Raw genomic sequence first — 15,812 nt, 5'->3', positions numbered from 1 at the left:
CCGCGGAGAGCTCGAGGTGAGAAACCCAATCCCGCCGCCGCCGCGCCGGCGTCGGCGTCCGGCCAGCCCGCCAACCTCCACGACGGCCATGGCATCACCGCCGTCTCCCCCACCCCCACCCACCCCCTATCCCCTTCTCCTTCCCCGGAGGCCAGCCCGCGTGGCCGCAGCGACCGGTGGCGCGGGGGGCGCGGCTCCGATTCGGAGGATACCCCAAGGTCCTACTGGGATGCGCTCGCCGGCGAGCGTGCAGCGCGCGCGCGCGGAGGTGCCGGAGTCGTCCAGGGCGAGGGAGATGCGGTCCATGGTCTGCCGCGAAGAGGAAAGCTTGGCCTTTGACGAGCTGGACGACGCCGATGATCCGCTCGAGGAGGAAGACGACGATGCGCCATGGGAGGAGCCCTCCCATGTCACCCGCAAGCGCGCCAGGGGTCGCCGCGGCGGGAGGAAGGTGGCAGCGAGGGCGGCGCATAGTGGGCGTGTCGCCGGCGCCTATGATGATTTCCAAGGGCTGTGCTTGCTCTGCACGCGTCCAGGCCACCGCGCCGCCGCCTGGTAAAATTTCATATTATCTTTATATAAAACGAATCGGCGAGGCGCCGAGGCCACTACCGGTGGGATGATGACCGGTAGTTACCGGTTCTCTCGATCTTGCAACGGCATTGTCAGCACCAGCTGCTGAATTTGCGTGCGTGCATGCACCTGATACACACTTCAATCCCGGTACCTCTACCTACGTGTACCTCCGGGCGCTTCTTCTTTGCTAACGCTAGAAACAAGTGGCGAATCAAAGCTAGAAACCAAGTCAGATAAACCAAAACACAGATCATACGTACAGGCCCGGCCCTGAGGGGGGTGGGAGGGGCGGCCGCCCTGGCCCCCGAGACAAAGAATGCCCTATCTAGGGATGGCATATGCGGCGTTGGGAGAGAAGAGTGCCATTAGAGGCAGTTCTGAAGCTTTTTCTCGCGGCCGTTTCATAGACATGAAGGAGGAACAGCCGAAGCGTACATCTTTTTGGTGGGATTGTTCTTGGGCTTTTTTTTTTCTTTAGCTAACATATGCCTTTTTCTCCTCTTTTTTTTTACGTGGTGATTAAATGGATCTGGCCGTTCTGCTCTAGAAAGGAAAGTCGGGGCGAGGCCTTCAGAATTCACAATGGACTCCAGGACTGCAGAATACGACATGAACAAGGCTTTCATGTTTTGTTTTATCCTAAAAACTAGGTGATACCCCGCGCGTTGCTGCGGGATTCTTAACTGACATTAAGAAAATTTAATATAATGTAATGGAAAAAATATGCTTTGAAAATGCCTAAGAGTAATTTAAGAAATGGTAGTAGAGTAGGTTTTTAACCAATGGGCAGATAATATATCAATCGTCAAGCCTGCTGGATTACCAAGAGTATATCTTGATCATCTAATTTTTTTTATTATCTAACATTGCACTGTACATGGATCATTCTCTCAGTAGAAACTAAGAATGATGTATTCCAGTTGCTTTTTCTTCTAGAGGCTACATGAGACCTGCAATTTTGATTTAATTAACGGCTATTTTGTCGGTTTGATAAGTTTCAAAATACCAATGGAAGGAAGCGGTGATTTGTTCTGAATCGATCAACAAATTACCCATGAGCGAAATATCAGCTGGAAATTGGTCGAACGTGCTAGCATATGTAGCCCCTATGGATATCAAAGGTTAATTAAAGGAATCACATCTTATGGATGCCAGTTTGCATCTATCCATATCTATCAAGTATATATATATCTACCAAGTATATATAGTGGTTCTTTTTTCCGAGAAAGTACAATGGCTCTTCAAAAGAGAACTGCTAAATATTGCTTTCATTTAAAACCTAATAGAAAATACAACAAAATATTAAATATAAACAAAAACCTCGCCTCCCGAAAAATACCAGTTCTTGTCTAATATATCTGGTTGGACTGAAAGAGCACATCCTGCAAAGGTATCACTGAAATCAATCTAGAAAGACCCATTATCGTGATTAAATTGCATGTAAATATGCCAAATAGACTGTAAATAAAAAGACATCGATGATTGATGCCATATAAGCTGGCTCAGGCTAGCACCTTTGTAGGACACAATCGACAAATGTAGATAACATAGCTGATAAGTTCATTCAATTAGCCATACTTGTAAGTGATGCCTGTTTACAAACAACTCAATCTCTGTCATACCATTCATATGATCAGACAGAAGGAAATCAGTATTGCTACACCAAGCGACATACTTGGTAATGCATCTTAGTTGTTGGATCTGTAGCGATGGCTTGTCTGCAAATAACACATGGGTACCAACATAATTCCACGGATATACATCAAACTTGATTGAGAAATGGATTTGATCAAGATGTAGTTAAGAGGACAGGCTTAGGCACAATTCCAGAACGTCTGATCATCATCCACCGTCCAGTTTAGGTTTTGCATGAACATGAACATGAACAGCAGCGTATCCTGGAGCTTGTTACAAAAGAAATCAGTATTCTTTGTTGTTGCAGGCAAATAGCTCAATAGGTGCAGAGAAACCTTGGATGGGTTTCTCTTATTAAATCCAAACACCTTGAATCTAGTCCGGTACATCTAAAAATAGAACGGCCAGAGCAAGAAACCATGATAATATCAAGGATTAATGAAAGCATCATCAAGCAAGGGTAGTGAGAGTAGCTAAGAGGATAGGAAGTTGTACCCGTCAGGTGATGCTGTTTCGCCGAGCAGGGGGCTACTATGATTCAGCGGCGACGACGAGTATTCCAGATTTGTCTCGTCCAACATGCATGATACCGGCAGGCGATGTTCGTCGATGACATGGCTTCAAATCATGTTGACTTCCAACAACAAAAACTGCTGAATCTGGAGCAGAGGCGTGGACACAAAGCTTTGGCTCAGACTACGGGAATGGAGCCATGGAACTTATGCACCACTTAAAGGGGAGTGCCAATCTATCGTTTCTATTGCATTTATTGATAAAGAAGATGAGAAGGGAGAAGAAAATGCATCAGTTTGTTGTGCATAATGATCTAGTGAGGAAGATGAAGAGGAAAGAGTGAGAAAAGAGATACCCTTTGGCCTTTGCGGAGAAGATGATTGGACGCAGCACCAAAGCTGAAGAAAACCAGTAACTTTGTCTCTGGCAAGAACATTCGCTGGTGGGTGACTCTATTTAGGAAAAGGAGATAGAATGACCATAGATTTAGAATCTGATGGATATGGATAATTGGGGTGATGTGGCATCACCATATTTCAGCTTGCAAACATTAAATGCATCTTAGTGGGGATGAACTTTATAGATATTATAGATAATCTAATTTCATCTTGTGCCATTTTTTGTAATTGTTGCCGGAACACGCTCAACACTATTGCGGTAACCAAAACATAGCGATGGCTAGGGCGGTGTGCAAGGAAAATTATAGACGGCGGAGAAAACATAGCGTGACAATTACAACAATGTCTATTCTAAACCCACCAAAAAAACCACGCCACATAGTAGTTTGGAGAAAAATAAATTTGCAAGGTCGTAATTATATACAAGTCTGATTCTTCATTCGTTGCGTGCCATATGACACGCCTCAACCATTCACGAGTCGCTAGTCCTATGCATCTAGGCCAAGAGGCCAGCGGTCCGATCGCCTAGAAAAGATGTCACGTACTGCTTCCACACGCCATTGTGACGACATGATTCCAGTTGATCATAATAAAATCTTTGTACACCATCACCAACGAGTTTGCATACATGTGTGTTAGAAACGTTAATATAATGTTTATAAATTTTATAATATTGATATTGTTTTCAATTTTTATACAAAACCAATTCCTAATATGGTGTTCACACTAAGGGGCCCATAATCTAATTTCGTCCCGGGCCCCCGAAATCTCAGGACCGGGCCTGCATACGTATAGCACCCACTCTGGTCCCTCTCATCTCGCTTCCATGTGGTGTTTGGCACGTGGACCGGAGCGTTCGCCGGACGTATCATGCCCTTGCCGGAGCTGTCTGCACGCACGACGCCCCTCGCGTCCACGTTTGCTGGCTGTATAAGGACCTGCCTTGCTCCACGTCGAGTGGTAGTTCGATTCACGGCTGGGGAGACACAGCGACGGTGAAATTTATATGTACGTTAGTGAAATATCACTAATTAACAAGCCTCTTTTTGGAACTCCATTTGAAATATATGTCCGAATGAAAACGGTGCTACAAAGACCTCCTTTTCGATAAATCCATTTCCTCTATATACAACACTTAATCCTGACGGGAACCCCATCCCCACTCTCTCCCTGCATCAAAACGATACGCGACATCGGCGCTCAAGGTGACCTAGTGGTCTCTCACTCGTTGTCCCGTTGAGAGAGAGAGAGAGAGAGAGAGAGAGAGCATTCGTCATGTCTAGATACGATGGTTACTCGTCCTCCTATCCTCCGACGCGAGATCTGGTCACACCTTGTAGGAATTTGCCCAGGAGTATAGATCGAAGAGCAAATCCCGCCGGGTGTGGTCGGATCCATCCGCCGTCAGGCACATCCATAATCTCCTCTGGCTTGCTCGTCCGGTGGGAAATGTCCGACCTTTGCGGTGATATCCTGCATCCCATGCAGCGTATATCCATGGTTGACGCAATCAATGGTGAATGAAAGATGCAAAAGGACGAGTGAAATACTACTTACATCTATTCGTCTTATCTAACATTTTTTATTTCGCTGAACTCATTACAAACGAAGAGACATTCACCCATATAAATGCACACACCATGCACTATGGAGCAATGCTACATCTACGGGCAACCACTTTGTACATGAGACTGGAAAAAACAAGAGTGAGTTCCACAATTCAAGGAAAGATAAAATTCACCACCAACTGCATTGCTCCACGTCAGTCCGTAACAGGAGCCCGTATGATTCATTCCTTAGGTGTAGGATTATTGTTCACTATGAGCATATCCGAGAGAGGAGAGACTAAGTTATCAGATCTATCATCTCCCTTTTTTTTGATAAAAAGCATATATTAATATCGTGGAGATACCAATTACACCCAGTCTCTGCAACAACATCATGCCCTAATGGCATAAAGGATGCACACAGCAAAAAAAATATAGAAAAAATAAAGAAAAATCCCGCTACAGAGATCGAAAACTTGAAACAACAACACTGACACCACCAAGACAACACCAGAAGATCAACTTCTCCATGAGCGACGCCTCCAAGACGGAAACAGTGCACAAACACTGTCATTGCCCGATCACAGATCTTAGGTTTTCACCCTGAAGAAATCCTCCCTCTCAAAACAATGCCTTCAACAAGAACATTACCAGGCACAACCAATTAAGGCCAGATCTTGGATTTTCACCCTGAAAGATAGAACTCTGAACTTCTCCTGTGCAGTCACCCTCACATACAAGTCCCAGTTTGAAGTCACGAAGCTCCAAGCCAGTTCCACCTCACCACCAAGATCTGACCACCATTGCTCTTCCACCAATCTCGGCTTTCATGACCTTCTCCGCCAGCACCATGGAAAGAAAACGAACTCCATGATATTAACAGCCAGCAGAGCTTCGAAGCGCTCCCTCTGAAACCAAACGGTCAGATAAAAACATGGGTGTGCACGACCGAAAACACCAAATCCAGCAATATTCAGGCATTGACCGCACAATGAATTTCGCCGGCAGGACCTTCCGGAACTCTACAATCCAGCCAGCCCGGTGGGAGAAAGCTTCCGATCGATCTTCACTTGGCGCGAGAGAAACCCTAGGACAACCACCTTTATTAGGTAGAACGACAGCCCCCTCGACGCCGCCCGCCGGCTGACCTCATCGGCAGAAGAGGAGGCCACCACCGACCATAGACCCGGCGACGAAACGTCCGTCGCCTTCCCCAAACCCGAAGAAGGCCGCCACCGTGAGCCACCGGGAAGGAGAGGCGCAGAGGATTCACCGGCCACCACCAGGCACGACCATGTCGCCGAAGACGCCGGATCCACGGCCGTCAGGGTCACCCCCGCCGCCAGCCGCATCCCTGATGTCTACGGGAGCTTCTATTCTTGTAGACAGTGTTGGGCCTCCAAGAGCAGAGGTTTGTAGAACAGCAGCAAGTTTCCCTTAAGTGGATCACCCAAGGTTTATCGATCTCAGGGAGGAAGAGGTCAAAGATATCCCTCTCATGCAACCCCGCAACCACAAAGCAAGAAGTCTCTTGTGTCCCCAACACACCTAATAGGTGCACTAGTTCGGCGAAGAGATAGTGAAATACAGGTGGTATGAATAAGTAGTAGCAACGGCACCGTAAAAGTGCTTTGCCCGGACGATAAACAAGCAGTAGTAACGCAGCAGAGGTAACGCACAGTAGTAACGCAAAGAAACAAGTAAGCAAGTAGCGATAGCGTATTTAGGAATAAGGCCTAGGGATTACACTTTCACTAGTGGACACTCTCAACATTGATCACAGTAACAGTAATAGATAAATGCATACTCTACACTTTTGTTGGATGATGAACACATTGCGTAGGATTACACGAACCCTCAATGCCGGAGTTAACAAGCTCCACAATAATGCTCATATTTTAGTAACCTTTAGTGTAAGATAGATCAACGAGACTAAACCAAGTACTAGCATAGCATGCACTCGTAACCTTCATGCATATGTAGGAGGAATAGATCACATCAATATTATCATAGCAATAGTTAACTTCGCAATCTACAAGAGATCATGATCATAGCATAAACCAAGTACTAACACGGTGCACACACTGTCGTCTTTACACACGTGCGTGGAGGAATAGAACTACTTTAATAACTTTGCTAGAGTAGCACATAGATGAATTGTGATACAAAACTCATATGAATCTCAATCATGTAAAGCAGCTCATGAGATTATTGTATTGAGGTACATGGGAGAGAGATGAACCACATAGCTACAGCGGAGCCCTCAGCCTCAGGGGTGGATTACTCCCTCCTCATCATGGAGGCAACGATGGCGGTGAAGATGGCGGTGAAGACGGCGGTGGAGACGGCTCCGGGGCAATTCCCCGTCCCGGCAGGGTGCCGGAACAGAGACTTCTGTCCCCCGAATTGGAGTTTCGCGATGTGGCGGCGCCCCTGGAGTCTTTCTGGAGTTCCGTCAAAAGTTCTCGAAGTTTTAGGTCACGACGACTTAAATAGGCGAAGAATCGGAGTCGGAGGGGCCACGGGGTGGTGCCACCATAGGGGGGCGCGCCCCCCCTTGGGCCGCGCGGCCAGGTGGTGTGGGCCCCCGGCACCCCTCCGACTCTTCTCTCGGTGCTCCGGAAGGTTCCGGGAATTATAAGGCCCTCGGTCTTGATTTCGTCCGATTCCGAAAATATTTCTTTACTAGGATTTCTGAAACCAAAAACAGCGTAAAACAATGAATCGGCACTTCGGCATCTTGTTAATAGGTTAGTTCCGTAAAATGCACGAATATGACATAAAGTGTGCATAAAACATGTAGGTATCATCAATAATATGGCATAGAACATAAGAAATTATCGATACGTCCGGAGACGTATCAAGCATCCCCAAGCTTAGTTCTGCTTGTCCCGAGCAGGTAAAACGATAACAAAGATAATTTCTGAAGTGACATGCCATCATAAACTTGATCATATTGTAAACATATGTAGTGGATGCAGCGATCAAAACAATGGTAATGATATGAGTAAACAAGTGAATCATATAGCAAAGACTTTTCATGAATAGTACTTCAAGACAAGTATTAATAAGTCTTGCATAAGAGTTAACTCATAAAGCAATAAATCAAAGTAAAGGTATTGAAGCAACACAAAGGAAGATTAAGTTTCAGCGGTTGCTTTCAACTTGTAACATGTATATCTCATGGATAATTGTCAACATAGAGTAATATAACAAGTACAATATGCAAGTATGTAGGAATCAATGCACAGCTTCACACAAGTGTTTGCTTCTTGAGGTGGAGAGAAATAGGTGAACTCGACTCAACATAAAAGTAAAGAGAATGGTCCTTCAAAGAGGAAAGCATTGATTGCTATATTTGTGCTAGAGCTTTTATTTTGAAAACATGAAACAATTTTGTCAACGGTAGTAATAAAGCATATGAGTTATGAAAGTTATATCTTACAAGTTGCAAGTCTCATGCATAGTATACTAATAGTGCCCGCACCTTGTCCTAATTACCTTGGACTACCGGATCTTTGCAATGCACATGTTTTGACCAAGTGTCACAATGGGGTACCTCCATGCCGCCTGTACAAAGGTCTAAGGAGAAAGCTCGCATTTTGGATTTCTCGCTTTTGATTATTCTCAACTTAGACATCCATACCGGGACAACATGGACAACAGATAATGGACTCCTCTTTAATGCATAAGCATGTGGCAACAATTATTATTCTCATATGAGATTGAGGATATATGTCCAAACTGAAACTTCCACCATGAATCATGGCTTTAGTTAGCGGCCCAAAGTTCTTCTCTAACAATATGCATGCTCCAACCATGAAGGTGGTAGATCTCTCTTGCTTCGTACAAGACGGACATGCATAGCAACTCACATGATATCCAACAAAGAATAGTTGATGGCGTCCCCGTAAAACATGGTTATCGCACAACAAGCAACTTAATAAGAGATAAAGTGCATAAGTACATATTCAATACCACAATAGTTTTTAAGCTATTTGTCCCATGAGCTATATATTGCAAAGGTGAATGATGGAATTTTAAAGGTAGCACTCAAGCAATTTACTTTGGAATGGCGGAGAAATACCATGTAGTAGGTAGATATGGTGGACACAAATGGCATAGTGGTTGGCTCAAGTATTTTGGATGCATGAGAAGTATTCCCTCTCGATACAAGGTTTAGACTAGCAAGGTTATTTGAAACAAACACAAGGATGAACGGTGCAGCAAAACTCACATAAAAGACATATTGTAAACATTATAAGATTCTACACCGTCTTCCTTGTTGTTCAAAACTCAATACTAGATATTATCTAGACTCTAGAGAAACCAAATATGCAAACCAAATTAGCAAGCTCTAAGTGTTTCTTCATTAATGGGTGCAAAGTATATGATGCAAGAGCTTAAACATGAGCACAACAATTGCCAAGTATCACATTATCCAAGATATTTTACCAATTTACTACACGTAGTATTTTCCAATTCCAACCATATAACAATTTAACGAAGAAGAAACTTCGTCATGAATACTATGAGTAGAGCCTAAGGACATATTTGTCCATATGCAACAGCGGAGCGTGTCTCTCTCCCACACAAGCATTTATTCAAACAAAAACAAAAACAAAAGCACACAGACGCTCCAAGTAAAGTACATAAGATGTGGCCGAATAAAAATATAGTTTCAAGAGAAGGAACCTGATAATTTGTCGATGAAGAAGGGGATGCCTTGGGCATTTCCAAGCTTAGACGCTTGAGTCTTCTTAGAATATGCAGGGGTGAACCACCGGGGCATCCCCAAGCTTAGAGCTTTCACTCTCCTTGATCATAGTATATCATCCTCCTCTCTTGACCCTTGAAAACTTCCTCCACACCAAACTCGAAACAAACTCATTAGAGGGTTAGTGCATAATCAAAAACTCACATGTTCAGAGGTGACACAATCATTCTTAACACTTCTGGACATTGCTCAAAGCTACTGGAAGGTAATGGAACAAAGAAATCCACCCAACACAGCGAAAGAAGCAATGCGAAATAAAAGGCAGAATCTGTCAAAACAAAACAGTCCGTAAAGACGAATTTTAAAAGGGCACCATACCTGCTCAAATGAAAATGCCCAAATTGAATGAAAGTTGCGTACATATCTGAGGATCACTCACGTAAATTGGCATAATTTTCTGAGTTACCTACAGAGAATTAGACCCAGATTCGTGACAGCAATGAAATCTGGAACTGCGCAGTAATCCAAATCTAGTATTTACTTTACTATCAAAGACTTTACTTGGCACAACAAAACATAAAACTAAGATAAGGAGAGGTTGCTACAGTAGTAAACAACTTCCAAGACACAAATATAAAACAAAATACTGTAGCAAAATAACACATGGGTTATCTCCCAAGAAGTTCTTTCTTTATAGCCATTAAGATGGACTCAAGCAGCTTTAATGATGCACTCGCAAGAAATAGTATGTGAAGCAAAAGAGAGCATTAAGAGGCAAATTCAAAACACATTTAAGTCTAACATGCTTCCTATGAAGAGGAGTCTTGTACACAAATGAATTCATGAAGAACAAAGTGACAAGCATAAGAGGATAAAACACGAGTAACTTCAAGATTCTCAACATAAAGAGGGGAAACTTAATATTATTGAAATGCATATAACCATATTTCCCTCTCTCATAATAACTTTCAGTAGCATCATTGATGAAATCCACAATATACCCATCACTTAAAACATTCTTATCATGGTTCATATGCATAGAAGTATCATTAAATTTGGCATAAGAAGAGTTATTCTCATTAATAGTAATTGGAGTAAGATTATTATCAAGAATTTGAACATGGTAAACAAATTGCATATTAAGGGAATTGTTTTTAGTAATCCAATCATGACTATGAAAAGTTTCATAAGGATAGTTAGAACTTATATCATAGCATTCTTTATAATAATCATCAGAGATCGGGAGCACAGTTGTCATCATAGGAAATAGAATAGTTATCTTCCACAGCTTGGTTTACTCCGTGTCCACACCATCATTTTTATTAGAAGGAGATGTATCAAGAACATAATGACCAGTAGCTAAAGGATTTTCAAACACCTCTTCCCCAAGCTTAGAGTTTTCTATATCATTATGGGAGGAAGCATGGATAGCACTGACACTATGGCAGTTATTATCATCATTTTCAGAATTAGTTTCCCAGAGATTTGTAATATCAAAAGTAGTGTGCTCATTCAAATCATGATTGCTAATGTATGTAAAGGGCATAGGAAGATCATCGTATTCAGATTCATTATCACAATAATCATTAGGAGCAACATACTTACGGTTACCTAGCGTTATCTCATTCACGCGGGGATACGCCGTTACCTCTTTCTTTTTATTCTCCTTCTTCTTCTTCTTCTTCTTCTTCTTCGTTCCCTTCTTCTTCTTCTTCTTCTTCTTCTCTTCCTTCTCCTCGTTCCCTTCTTTAGGAGGAAGAGGTTTGAAGGGTGGCTTGTCCGCATAACCTGATTTACTTTCAGAAACAATAGAAGAAACTTGGGAGGATCCCTCCTTTTCATTAATTAGTTGAAAACACACAATGGTCCTATCATATTTTGGCAAGGTGTCATCTTCTAAAATATTTTGTATGTAAGTATTTGTATGGCTATTATCAATGCAATAAGAAAAACACCCATGAAGGACATCATCAATATCAAGATCACTCATATGTAACAAAGAGATTTTTCTCGACGCTCTTCACACCCAAAAATAAAGTAAGTTCATCATGCCGATTAGGAGTAATTTCATCATCACAATACAAATTTGCAGCACTCATTGGATTCAAATTATCATTGGAGGAGCATTGAAAATTAAAATGACCCACTTCATGGCAAACTTCACAAATAAAAGGATAGAGGGAACAAACTTCTTTACCAAGATCATCTAGAGCCCTAAACCACTTTCTAGTTTTTTCATTAGCATGATGGATACAATATTCATCTTTGATTTGATTAATTCCACAAGGTCTATGTATTCCACAAAAATTAACATGCTTATAGGAAATAGCATTCTTAGGAGTTTGAGCATGCTTATTGCAATAATTATCAACAATTTCATTATTCATGCAAACCTCTTTAAAAGGTTCATGATACTTATCAAAATTCTTTTTGGGCAATTCAAAATGAGAAGCAAAGGCTTTATAAAGACTTGCAGCAACTTGAGAGTCAAGACCATAAGTAGCACTCATATTTTGAAATTTATCGGTATCCATAAAAGCTTCAATGCATTCATAATCATAATTTATACCTGACTCTTTACCTTTGTCGTTCTCCCAATCTTCAGCGTTCTCCTTAATCCGATCAAGAAGGTCCCTTTTAAACTCTTCTTTGTTGCGCGTGAATGATCCAGTAACAAGTAGCATCCAACAAGGTCTTATCTTGAAAAGAAAGTCTTGCATAGAAATTATCAATGATGATATTACCTGGAAGCTCATGATTGGGGCATTTGAGCATTAAAGACTTCAATCTCTCCCATGCTTGGGAAATACTCTCTCCATCATGAGGCCAGAAATTATATATCCGGTTTCGGTCTTTGTGAATTTCACTTGGAGGATAGAATTTAGAATAAAATAGAGGCACAATATCCTTCCAATCAAGAGAATGCTCATCCTTTAGCAGTTTATGCCAATGCGCCGCTTTACCGTGACAACGACATAGAGAATAATTTCTTCTTCACTTCATCCATAGAGATGCCTCGCACACTTGAATAACCCGCATAATTCATGCAAAAATAGTAAATGATCTCCAGGATGCACAGTTCCATCCCCTTCATAGCGGTTATCCATAACACGTTCAATAATTTTCATAGGTATTTTATATGGAGTACTTTCAGTAGGTGCATTTAAAATATCACAAGCATCATTAGAGTTATCGCATATGGGAGATAAAGTATTATCAGAGCAAATTTTCTCACCTGAAGATGGGAAGCTAAAAAGATCATGAAAACCAGCTTCCCCAAGCTTAGACTTCTCCATAGCATTAGCAGTAATTGCATTCATACTAATAACATCGCTACTAGCATGCAAATAAGGTTCCATTGGTTTTTTTAATGTTCACACCAAACAATTCTAAATCAGGAAAAAGATTAAAAAGCTCACTAATTTTTTTGTTGTTTTCCATTATGCCTAACTAGTGAAAATAAAAACAAGAAACAAAAAGATGCAATTGCAGGATCTAAAGGAAATAGCTTCGAGCACAAACACAATGGCGCCGTAAAAGTACTGTTACCCGGAACCGGAGTATTAGTGCCTTTTTACCTTTCCTCCTCGGCAACGGCGCCTTGAAAAGTGCTTGATGTCTACGGGAGCTTCTATTCTTGTAGACAGGTGTTGGGCCTCCAAGAGCGAGAGGTTTGTAGAACAGCAGCAAGTTTCCCTTAAGTGGATCACCCAAGGTTTATCGATCTCGAGGAGGAAGAGGTCAAAGATATCCCTCTCATGCAACCCCGCAACCACAAAGCAAGAAGTCTCTTGTGTCCCCAACACACCTAATAGGTGTACTAGTTCGGCGAAGAGATAGTGAAATACAGGTGGTATGAATAAGTAGTAGCAACGGCACCAGAAAAGTGCTTTGCCCAGGACAGTAAACAAGCAGTAGTAACGCAGTAGTAGTAACGCAGTAAAACAGTAAGCAAGTAGCGATAGCAGTATTTAGGAATAAGGCCTAGGGATTACACTTTCACTAGTGGACACTCCCAACATTGATCACAGAACAGAATAGATAAATGCATACTCTACACTTTTGTTGGATGATGAACACATTGCGTAGGATTACACGAACCCTCAATGCCGGAGTTAACAAGCTCCACAATAATGCTCATATTTTAGTAACCTTTAGTGTAAGATAGATCAACAGACTAAACCAAGTACTAGCATAGCATGCACTCGTAACCTTCATGCATATGTAGGAGGAATAGATCGCATCAATATTATCATAGCAATAGTTAACTTCGCAATCTACAAGAGATCATGATCATAGCATAAACCAAGTACTAACACGGTGCACACACTCGTCGTCTTTACACACGTGCGGGAGGAATAGAACTACTTTAATAACTTTGCTAGAGTAGCACATAGATGAATTGTGATACAAAACTCATATGAATCTCAATCATGTAAAGCAGCTCATGAGATTATTGTATTGAGGTACATGGGAGAGAGATGAACCACATAGCTACGGCGGAGCCCTCAGCCTCGGGGTGGATTACTCCCTCCTCATCATGGAGGCAGCGATGGCGGTGAAGATGGTGGTGAAGACGGCGGTGGAGACGGCTCCGGGGCAATTCCCCGTCCCGCAGGGTGCCGAACGCAGACTTCGTCCCCCGAATTGGAGTTTCGCGATGTGGCGGCGCCCGGAGTCTTTCTCGGAGTTCCGTCAAAAGTTCTCGAAGTTTTAGGTCACGACGGCTTAAATAGGCGAAGAATCGGAGTCGGAGGGGCCACGGGGTGGTGCCACCATAGGGGGCGCGCCCCTTGGGCCGCGCGGCCGGTGGTGTGGGCCCCCCGGCACCCCTCCGACTCTTCTCTCGGTGCTCGGAAGGTTCCGAGAATTATAAGGCCCTCGGTCTTGATTTCGTCCGATTCCGAAAATATTTCTTTACTAGGATTTCGAAACCAAAAACAGCAGTAAAACAAAGAATCGGCACTTCGGCATCTTGTTAATAGGTTAGTTCCAGAAAATGCACGAATATGACATAAAGTGTGCATAAAACATGTAGGTATCATCAATAATATGGCATAGAACATAAGAAATTATCGATACGTCGGAGACGTATCAATCCCCAAGCATCAACTAGCCGCCACCGGGTCAGCCAAGCGTGACATGCCAGATCCAGCGAGATCCGACGAGCACCACCCGTTGGAACGCGAACTGCAGAGCACCCCGTGAAGCAGCTGCCGTTGCCAGAGCTTTGAGGGGGACGCCACCGCGCCCATCTCGTCAGAGCCAAGTCGCAAGACGGACCTGCACTTCCTGGCGCTGCCGCAGCCAGCCGGCAGGAGGAGTCCCGCCGTTGAGGCTCAAGCCGTCACTGCCTGAGGCTGGGGCCTCGGGACCCGAGCGAGGACGCCGCCAGCCGCCATGGGGAGTGCCCCCGAGCAGCCACATCACAGCAGGAGGCCGGGCCTCCCCCACCGATAGCATCACTGCGAGGAAGAAAAGGGGGGCCCGCCGCCGCCGTCCGCCGTCCGCCAGCTAGGCTTCGCCCGAAGGCCTCCTTCGGCGGCGGAGAGTAGGGCTTGGAGGAGGAGAGCCGGTGGCGGTGGATCTGGGCGTCCGCCCGAGCCACCCTGGGAGGGCGACGCGGGGGTCAGACGCGGGGGCGAATGTATGCCCTTTCTCCGACTTTCCAGACTCTATGCAAATGAAAATACAAGGCCAGGGGATCTATCATCTCCCATGAAAAAACATTTTTAGAATTCATTTACCCATATAAATTGCGAGCATCCATGAAAAGCGCCGTGTTGGAAGAATTCCACGAAAAACAATATCAAACGAAGATATATACTACTATTACCGATTATCGATTTCTCGAGTGATCGAGAACCTGTTCCGTGAACTGTTTACAGATGACAATGTCGATCTTGCAACGGCATTGTCAGCACCAGCTGCTGAGTTTGCGTGCGTGCAATCGTGCATGCACCTGATACACACTTCAATCACGGTACCTACCTACGTGTACCTCCGGGTGCTTCTCCTTTGCTAACGCTAGGAACAAGTGGCGAATCAAGCTAGAAACCAAGTCAGATAAACCAAAACATAGATCGTACGTATAGCACTAGCACCCACTCTCTGGTCCCTCTCATCGCGCTTCCATGTGGTGTCTGGCACGTGGACCGGTGCGTTTGCCGGACGTACGTATCATGCCGCTCCCCCTTGCCGGAGCCCTTTGCACGCACGGCGCCCATGACGTCCACGTTCGCTGGCCGTATCAGGACCCGCCTTGCTCCACGTCGAGTGGTGGTTCGATTCGCGGCTGGGGATCGCCGGCACCTCCATGGTCACGGGCTAGCTCACTGGTCACTCACTCCCCGATCTCAGCGACTACCCAAGCACCAGCCTATATAAACTGCACCTGCTCACTGAACTAAAAGCAACACACCACAA

The 15,812-nt window shown here is 44.0% G+C and overlaps 1 non-coding gene across 1 annotated transcript; it reads left to right on the top strand.

Moving 5' to 3' along the window:
• The first annotated feature begins 12,134 nt into the window (after nt 1–12,134).
• LOC124679901 lies at nt 12,135–12,240 on the top strand. Its single transcript, XR_006995323.1, has one exon. It is a non-coding gene; the product is annotated as a small nucleolar RNA R71 (small nucleolar RNA).
• Nucleotides 12,241–15,812: the final 3,572 nt, after the last annotated feature.

This window comes from Lolium rigidum, chromosome 7 (genome assembly GCF_022539505.1).
Source record: "Lolium rigidum isolate FL_2022 chromosome 7, APGP_CSIRO_Lrig_0.1, whole genome shotgun sequence".
NCBI lineage: Eukaryota > Viridiplantae > Streptophyta > Magnoliopsida > Poales > Poaceae > Lolium > Lolium rigidum.
This window is presented reverse-complemented; position numbering and strand designations above follow the sequence as displayed.